The sequence below is a fragment of the Malus domestica genome, chromosome 13, assembly GCF_042453785.1.
Source record: "Malus domestica chromosome 13, GDT2T_hap1".
In the NCBI taxonomy this organism is placed as follows: Eukaryota; Viridiplantae; Streptophyta; class Magnoliopsida; order Rosales; family Rosaceae; genus Malus; species Malus domestica.
The window spans coordinates 10,418,430-10,427,962 of NC_091673.1; the positions used below are offsets into that span (position 1 = coordinate 10,418,430).

Below are 9,533 nucleotides of genomic sequence, written 5' to 3' on the forward strand. Positions count from 1 at the left end.
TAACTGTGTACCCATTTCCCATAACCATTTACCCATTTAACCATAACCATTTACCCGTTTACCCATGTTTTTCGCCCGTTTATCATTTTTTTACCCATTTACCATTTTTTTTCTCCCGTCTACATTATTTTTTTAACGATAGTTAATCAAAAAATGGAAAGCACTTCCAACTACTTTTCCAAGAAGCATTTTCAATAAAAATTTCGACTTTTGTTCTTTATTTTTTGAGTTTCCAATCAATCGACTTTTGTTCTTTAATAAAAGCACTTCTATGTAATTGACCCAAAAAAAAGCACTTCTGTGTAGTGTTTTCTACCTAAGGAGTCCCAGACTGGCCTAAAAGTGTTTTCCATTTTCATTTTTCTAGGCAACCAAACAGATGATAAGAATTAAGAACCAAAATGCTTGCGTACCTGAACGGAATACTTGACGGCTATCTCCTACTCCAACTAATATTGCTACCAAATACTTCTCTCTGCTGCTTCTTCTTCTTATTCTTCCCCTCACCTCCATGGTCCTCCTGCATGCGCCCCTCCTCACCTGAACACACTACACTTTCTCCCCCTCTCTCTGTGCTTCCAACACTGCAATGGCTGATCACCCTTCTGCTGACTCGCTCTCTGTGGCTCGCTGGCTCACTGAGTTCGTGCTAATCGCCTCGACTTTGGCTGCTCTGCCTCTCGTTAGTGGCACCACCGATGCTTCTGATGGTATTTTCTCATTATTTATCTATTTTCAATAATTTTCTCAGTAAAATTCTTTTTATTAAATAAAAGTTTTGAGCTTGATTCTGGGTTGGTTTTGTTTTATGATTTTGATTGGAAATATTGATTTTTTTTTATTGAAAATGGACTTTCGAGTCTTTGACTTTGGGGTTTTGTGATTTTGTGATCTGTTGATGTATTTTTTTTTTCTTCAAAGATGAACCCCTTAGGCCTTGTTTGGCTGATGAGAAGGGAACAAATTGTAGGAAATTAAAAAAATGCAGGTGTTTTTTGCTTTTTTTTTTCTTTTTCCATTTGATGTTGATTTGGTTAGTGGAAAATGAGAAATTTCATCATAACTTGGCTAAATTCAGCTCAGAGGAGTTCACCTAATTGCATAGAGGAATCAAAGCTTGAAACTTTTCCCCATTTTTTGTAGTTTTGGATTTATCTTACCAGATAGCAAATGAAGGCAGGAAATAAGTAGCTAGGCTTTTGTGAGAAATTGGTGTGCTTTTTTCAAAAGTGATGTTCTTTGCTTTGCAGTTCAAGCACTTCAGGTATTGTACACCTCAGTAAACAGTCCTTCTCAGCTAATCGGTTGGAAAAGTAGTGGCGACGGACGGAGAGAGAGAGTGACGAAGTCGAAAGGCGGAGAAAGAGAGTGACAGAGTTGTACTCTGAGGGTTTTTAATTTTTTTTTTAATTTTACATATATTAAATTAAATAGGTAAATGGATACCCGTTATAACCATGAATATTAACCATAACCGATGGATACCTGTTATAACCGCGGATAATACCCATAACCGCCTATTTAAATTTCATGGATAAACGGTTATACCTATAACCATTTATTTGTTTAAACGGTTACCCATAACCATAACCATCAACTTTAAATGGGCGGGTAACCGCGGTTACCCATACCCATGGGTATTTTGCCCATCCCTAGGTACTTCGAGAACTCTCACCTTTCTTTTTTCCATTCGTATTTGAACGGTTACAGGCCTCAACATTTTATATTAATTTTTTTTATACAGACAAAAATAAAATGTGAGAGAACGGAAGGGGAGGGAAATAGGAAGAGAGAAAATCTTACTTATATTTTGACTTAACATCGGTCTCACCCAATGTACAAAATGTTCTATAAGAACAATCGTGCCAAAATTTCTCTCGTTAAGTATGTGGATGCAAATTTCTTCCTCCTTGATCTTGGACGATTTTGCACCTACAAAACAATTAACACCTTAGGTTAAGGCCAAGAGCCTCATGCGCCCACGATGAATGGGGTGGCTTTGGCCGAAGAACCTCCGATGCCAAAGTTAGAATTTAGAGAGAAAGAGTGTTTAGAGATTTTTGAGATTTTTGCCAAAGTGTTGGAATGAATATTTGGTGAAAATATGAGCCTATTTATATGGCTAGGTTGGTTTAGGTTTTATTTTGGTTTAATTAGCCAATTAATTGGCTAATTAAACATAAAAGGAAATATTTTTGTGGTTATGGAATTAATTGGCTAATAAAAAGGAAGAAATGGTGAAAAAAGGTAGAAAAAGTGATGGATTAGGTTTTGAATGGGGATAGCCGGCCATGTGGTCTTTTAGGGTTGAATTGGATGTATTTTGTGGTTATTTGGATATAATGGATGGTTTAATTGACAATTAATAGGTTAATTAGGCAATAAACCCATTAATTAACCAATTAACATAATTTAAAAGGAATGTGTTTGGAAATTACCTTGTAGAAAGGATTTGATGAGATGGACTTTGAATTGTTACCTATTTTGGGCACTTCTGTCTTGGTTGAAAGAGGGTTGCCCGCTGCTTGCGCATAGGAACCTCATTGTACTGCAAGGGTATTTTTGTCCTTTTTGTCCAAAAATCCACGTGTCGCCTTGTGAATATTTTTGGCTCCACAAATGCCCCCACACCTGTTGAGCTGCTCGCAAAAAAGAGCAGCAGGTGTAGAGATCTTCTTGCTTTAGGAAACTTATGACTGCTTCTTATTTTGATGTAGATTCTCTCTTTAATAGGAAATTAGATCCTTCTAGGAAAGGGAAATAAATTTCTCTCAAAGCCTATTTAAGTCCACCTTAAGTGGGTTATTAAATCAACTTTGGAGAGCGATTTATTCTACCCTACAAGAGAGAGATAGCTTAGAGGATATTTGATCCCCCTCCTCTAGCAATCTTCTACATCTTGCCCGTGCAAAGGACCGTCTTTCGTTGCTTTCTTCGTCTTCTTCGTGCCGCACTGAGGTAAGAAAAAATTAATTTTCCTTGTCTTCTTCTTGGATGGTGCTACCTCGGGGCAGCCGTCAGGGTGGTGCGGCATATCGGCTGGCATGGGCCAGGAGTCGGCTTGGCATGGGTCGATGAGGTATTGTGGCAAGGACCACTGCTTTAAGCTGCTCGACTTAGCTAGAACCAATGGCAGCTTATATGGCTGGGGCCACGGATTGTGGCGATGTGGCGCAGTGCTAGACGAGTCACATGGCTAATGTCTTTTTGGGCTTTTGGACATGACGCGAGCTAGGCAGGTGATTGAGAGAAATGAAGAGGTTGCGAGCCTCATGAGCTGTTGGAATGTTGGGTTGAACTCCCCTGCTGGGTAGCACGAATGACGTTGGCTACTTTAATTATCTTCGTCAGGAGAAACGTGGGCTGCTCCCAAAATAAGAGGTGAATAGGATCAAGGCGGATGCATTGGCTCGTCCAATTACCGTTGTGGATCCTGCTGCAAGTGAAGGTGGGAAAATGGATCTTACCTGCCTGCTCAAGAGATGCCGACTGAGAAAAAACCAAAGACATCTTTCGCTGCTTATGCAAAGGATGAAAAGTTGATTGCTGCTTATAATCAAGTGATCCACTTCAAGAGAATCGTCGATAGGCTTGAACCCCAAGTGTTGGAACTTCAAGGTGTACTGAAGATCAACGAAAGTTTGAAGAAAGAAGTGGATGAGTTGCAGCGCGTCCATGTTGGTATTGGTGAAGTAGTTGGAGAAGTTGGTGCCCAAGCTGGAGCAGTAGGGGGTAATGCCGCTGCTAAGAGCTTCGCGGCTGCTGAAGGTGTGGCGACCGAATAGTCGTGGGATATCCAGGTTGCTAAAGTGTAGTCATCTAGGTAGCCTTTAAGATTTTCTTTGTTTTTCCTTGTAGCTCTTGTTTAGCTTGAACTCCTTCGGCCTTTGCTAGTCGTTTATAAACATGTTTTCCTTAGCTTTTCTTCATTTTTGCTTCTTTTGTTCATGCCCTAACCTTTAGACTTGATAGACCAGTGGCAAGCATACTACTTTTTTATAAGCAGACAAGCTCGCGTAGCCTATGCAGCCGTAGGTGTTGGTGTAGAACTTTGCAAAGTTGTTAGCCATTGGGTTGGCAGCCGGATGCCTTACTTACAGAAGCAGACAAGTCTGCGTAACCACTAGGCTGTTAACCTTGACTTTCTCCAATTCCGTAGGTTGCGTAGCAAGTATCACAACACTTTAGGACTTGTTGTAGGTTGTTCCGCGCTTGGCAGAGGTGAAGCTTATCGACTACGTAGCATGTCGGCAGTGGATAAAACTTCGTATATGCGTGCTAGCTTGTTTAACCTTTCACAAGAATGTGCGGTTGTATAAGTCTAGTGCGGCTTTACTGCTCGAAGGGCAAATCATAGGCAGTCTTCCGAAATCCGTAGGCTACCTTAGTACACTCGGTAGCAGCTTTAGGATTCCAGGGCAGCCGTCCATCGGATGTACTGCGTAATGTGCCCTCTCCGTCTCTAGGGCTCGGTTCCCCACGGATTAGGCTAAGAGACCCAAAATCCTTCAGTTAGCTAAGCCTTGAAAAAGACCATTGCGGCTACTTCTAAGAATCCCGGCGTAAGCCATCGTGCATCTAGTTATACTAGGGCAGCTCGGCTCATCCACGTCTGGATATTTGGAGTGTAGAGTTTATCCTCTCGTTCTTGGAGAGCTGACTCATGTGGGTGTCGGGGAATTGGTTTACCCTCTCGCGTTGGAGAGCAATTAGTTTACCCTCTCGCACTGGAGAGCATGGTTGGTCCATCGGGGGTGCAATTCCTGCGGTAAGTCCCCAAGAAGGGCGCAATCTTCTTTTGAAGTGCATGAGTGATCAGTTGTTGTAAGCATGCAGCCAAGCCAAGTCGTGATTACTTCTAAATTCCTCATTGAAAAACGAGTTAAACGAACGAGAACTTAGATGTAAGGTAAGAACTGCATAACAATTGGATAATCCTCGGCTGATGAGGTAGTGCCCGTCGAGCTGCTTGAGTCTTCGGGCTTTGATGTAGCGAGAGGTCACACATGGTACTTCCTCAGATTGTAGGCGTTCCACTGTTTTCAATCTTTTTGTCGTTTTATGGTGGTGATGGTGTAATTGTTCTTGCCACCTACTCTGCTGATCTTGTACGGACTTTCCCAGATGGGATCCATATTTTTGGAACCTTTTCTGCTAGCAGTGATGAAGGTTTTTCTTATGACCAGATCTCCGGGCTGGAACTGCCGGATCTTGGCCCTTTTGTTGTAGCTGGAGAGGAGCTGATGCTGGTAGGCTGCAATGCGAGTGATAATCTGTTCGCGCCTCTCTTCTGCCAAATCTAAGCTTGTGGCCATCTCTTTTCGGTTGCTTGTCTTTTGGTTGTACGATATGCCCATAGACATCCTTGGAGTTCGTCTGGCCGTTTTCTTTTCTTAGTGGTGGGGGATTTCTTGTGGCAGTTGAGGATCATCTTAGGATGCTTTGGCTCGCCTATTGCCTTGAGGATATCTTGGCATAGACATGTGCTGCTTGATGCCATATTTTTGGAAGAACTTCGCCAAATCTTTGCCCATGAATTGCGGGCCGTTGTCGGTGATGATGGATTAAGGGATGCTAAATCGGCAAATGATACTCCTTCATATGAAGCGCTCTATGTCCGTCTAAACCATGATCGTCATGGGCTCTGCTTCTACTTATTTGGTGAAGTAGTCGGTTGCCACGATCATCATGATTTTGCCCCTGGTAGTCTGGCTGGTGATTAGCTAGGACTCGGAATGAATGGAAAGCTTTTTCACCACCAAGTCTTTTGTCATTTGAAGGCCTGTTAGTAGGGCTTCGTACTCTGCTTCGTTGTTAGATGCTTTGAAGTTTAAAGTGATCGCATGTTTAAGCATTGAAACGTCTGAGGTGGTAAGAACCATGGCTGCTCACGAGCCTTCGTAGTTTGATGCGTTGTCGACATGCAAACGCCAGAAATCTCCATTGAGGGAGCAGGTGTGGCTAAAGTGTGATCGGCTGCCTTTGGGGCATCGTTGGACCGAGTTGTTGCGTTCGTCATAAAACTTTGCATCTGCCAGGGTCTACGCCCTTATCGTCGCCGATTTGGATTCAGCGGAATAGTGCGTCATGATGATGACTGCTTGCGTTTGAAGGTAAAATTTAAGTCTGATGTGAGGTGGATGATGCTCCTTGTGGGCTTAGCCGCAAATGGACACTTTGTCCGGAAGGTTGCTCATGTTAACTATCGGAGTATGACCCCAACTGTGAATGTATGCTCATCTGTGGGCTTAGTCGAGAGTGCATGCTCCTCCGCGCGCTAAGACGGGAATGTACACTGTCCAAACGTTCGGCTCGTGGCTGGTCGAGTGGCTGCTTGCCAGGACACTGTTGGAAAGGTCCGTCTGCCCTTGTCCTACTTCGGGATACCTTGTCCGGGGCACGTTGGATCTCGATGCGTTGCAAAAGTTGATTCACTAAGGTTGTCTATTGTGCAAGGGCGCTCGTCAACTCTATGACTTGTCGAGACAAGTGTTGTTCGCCATTTGGATTGGAAGAGCTTGGAATGAATGTGCCTCATTGGGCAGTGGAAGGGTGGTAGACTCCGGGCGCGAGATTTGAGTTGGGAAATGTCAAATCCGTGAAAAAATATGGTGAGAATGCCCTCGACTCGATGGTAGGTCCGGATGGTTGAGATAGTCTTGGGCCGACTTGGGCTACTTGGAAAGCCACGGGAGCAGGCTGGGCCGTGAGACCCAGGCTGCTCGACTGGAGCTGGCTGGGCCACTGGAATGGGCTGCTCGTCGGGAGCAGGCTGGGTCACGAGAGCAGGCTGCTCGACAGGAGCAGGTTGGGCCGTGAGAGTGGGCTACTTGACGGGAGCAGGTTGGGCCATGGGAGTGGGCTGCTCGACGGAAGCAAGATGGACCACGAGAATGGGCTGCTCGTCGGGAGCAGGTTGGGTCACGATAGTAGGCTACTTGGCGGGAGCAGGCTGGGCCATGGGAGTGGGCTGCTCGACGGAAGCAGGCTGGGCCAAGGAAGTGGGCTGCTCGACGGAAGCAGGCTGGGTCACGAGAGCAGGTTGCTTGGCAGGAGCAAGCTGGGCCACGAGAGCAGGTTGCTTGGCGGGAGCAGGCTGGGCCGCGAGAGCAGGTTGCTTAGCAGGAGCAGGCTGCTTAGTATGTGATGCATGTGAATGCAAGGCTTGGGCCCGGGCCCGTGCAAACTTGAATGGCACAACTTGGGCCGTGGCCTTGGTGCCGTGAGCCTTGGATGGCACGGCTCGAGCCGTGGTGAAGGCATCATGGACCTCGCCACGAGTGGCTACCGAAGTAGCCACCGTGGTGGTTCCCATGGTGGAAACTCGTGGTGGTGGTGCTGCTCCACTTATTGTCGCATTTAGCCTCACGGATCTCCGCAATCCCATTTCTTGAACATTAGAATTTTCACTTGTGGAATTTTCTAAATTTCTAGCCATTATATTTTGCTTATACGTTTTATCAAAGAACTTTTGCACGTAAAAAATTCTAATAATAAGAACTTATGAAAAATATTCAAATGGACTAGAAAATAAAGAAAAAACCTTTTTGTGCGAGAATCTTCTACGAGTATGGATTTCAACTCTCAATGAAAGCACCAATTTGTGGATGCAAATTTCTTCCTCCTTGATCTTAGACGATTTTGCACCTACAAAACAATTAACACCTTAGGTTAAGGCCAAGAGCCTCACGCGCCCACGATGAATGGGGGGGCTTTGGCCAAAGAACCTCCGATGCCAAAGTTAGAATTTAGAGAGAAAGAGTGTTTAGAGAATTTTGGGATTTTTGCCAAAGTGTTGGAATGAATATTTGGTGAAAATATGAGCCTATTTATAGGGTTAGGTTGGTTTAGGTTTTATTTTGGTTTAATTAGCCAATTAATTGGCTAATTAAAAATAAAAGGAAATATTTTTGTGGTTATGGAATTAATTGGCTAATAAAAAGGAAGAAATGGTGAAAAAAGGTAGAAAAGGTGATGGATTAGGTTTTGAATGGGGATAGCCGGCCATGTGGTCTTTTAGGGTTGAATTGGATGTATTTTGTGGTTATTTGGATATAATGGATGGTTTAATTGACAATTAATAGGTTAATTAGGCAATAAACCCATTAATTAGCCAATTAACATAATTTAAAAGGAATGTGTTTGGGAATTACCTTGTAGAAAGGATTTGATGAGATGGACTTTGAATTGTTACCTATTTTGGGCACTTCTGTCTTGGTTGAAAGAGGGTTGCCCGTTGCTTGCGCGTAGGAACCTCGTTGTACTGCAAGGGTATTTTTGTCCTTTTTGTCCAAAAATCCACGGGTCGCCTTGTGAATATTTTTGGCTCCACAAAGTACATAACATACTAAAATTGTAGTGATCATTTAAATTGTTACGTGATCATGTAAGACTCAACAAACACAAAGAATACCTACATGTAGAGCCATTTGTTACTCAAATTGTGAGACTCCAGCTTAATTGTTGACATGACATTTTTTAAATTATTCTTGATATAACGAGATATTCACCATAAGAGGTGGAGAAATAAATTGATAACAAACTTCACGAAACGTCTCATTTATAAGTAAAAAGAATATGATCACTCTACAATGACGCGTTTGAATTTAAATACGGTCAAATACTTACACTAACGTGGAGCGACATTGTGCATCCTAAGCCAATAATATAATGCAAGTGTTTCAACTCCTCCGCGTAACACACATCACATGACATCTCAATAGGTGTAGGGTAAGTTTCTCTCTTAAAAAATATTTCTCACCTTTATCACCGAAAATAAATGTCGACTTAAATACTTAAAACGAGTTTACTATCACATGATATCTCGTGTCAATAACATAAAAACATATAAATAAAAATTCATACATATTTTTATTTAGGGTAAATCTCTGTTTACTACCTTCATGTTTTGTGGTTTTCAACATTTAGTACATCAAGTTTTTTTCGTCTCAGAGTCATACCTAAAGTGTAAATTTTGGGACAGTCTCATACATTCGTTAGTCAAATTGTTAAGTTTCCCGTTAACTGTGACGTGGCGCCCATATGGACAATGACTGTGTGCCACGTGTCATCCACGTGGAAATTTAAAAAAAAAATATTTATAAATTAATTAATTAACATAATAAAAATTTTAAAAAAAAAAAACCTTCATCTTCCCCAAATCGCACCCGTGCCCACCCTCCCATCACCCACCTCTTCGTCTTCCCCAAATCCCACCCGTGCCCACCCTCCCATCACCCACCCCTTCACCTACCCCCCAACACTCTTTCTCTTGCACCACTTATACTCGGACTTTTCTCATCGCTCCTGCGAAATCAACTGTGACACCCCCGACCAACCCCACTCCGCTCCCTCTGCGACACCCCTAACAACACCAATGGATCCTCTTCGACGGCTCCGGTCACGACTTTAGTTCAGATCGGGTCTCTCGATGGATCCTCTCCAATAACTCTGGTCACTGACTTGCCGACAAACCTTGATTTCTTGAAGATCGCCACACCAGAGAATTGGTGATGTCTTAGGCAAAGATTAAG

General features: G+C 43.2%; 1 long non-coding RNA gene across 1 annotated transcript; it reads left to right on the forward strand.

Annotated features, from left to right (window-relative positions):
• The first annotated feature begins 126 nt into the window (after nucleotides 1-126).
• Nucleotides 127-1,458, forward strand: LOC103434941 (uncharacterized). Its single transcript, XR_011575146.1, has 2 exons — nucleotides 127-710; nucleotides 1,251-1,458. It is a non-coding gene; the product is annotated as an uncharacterized lncRNA (long non-coding RNA).
• The last annotated feature ends 8,075 nt before the right edge of the window (nucleotides 1,459-9,533 follow it).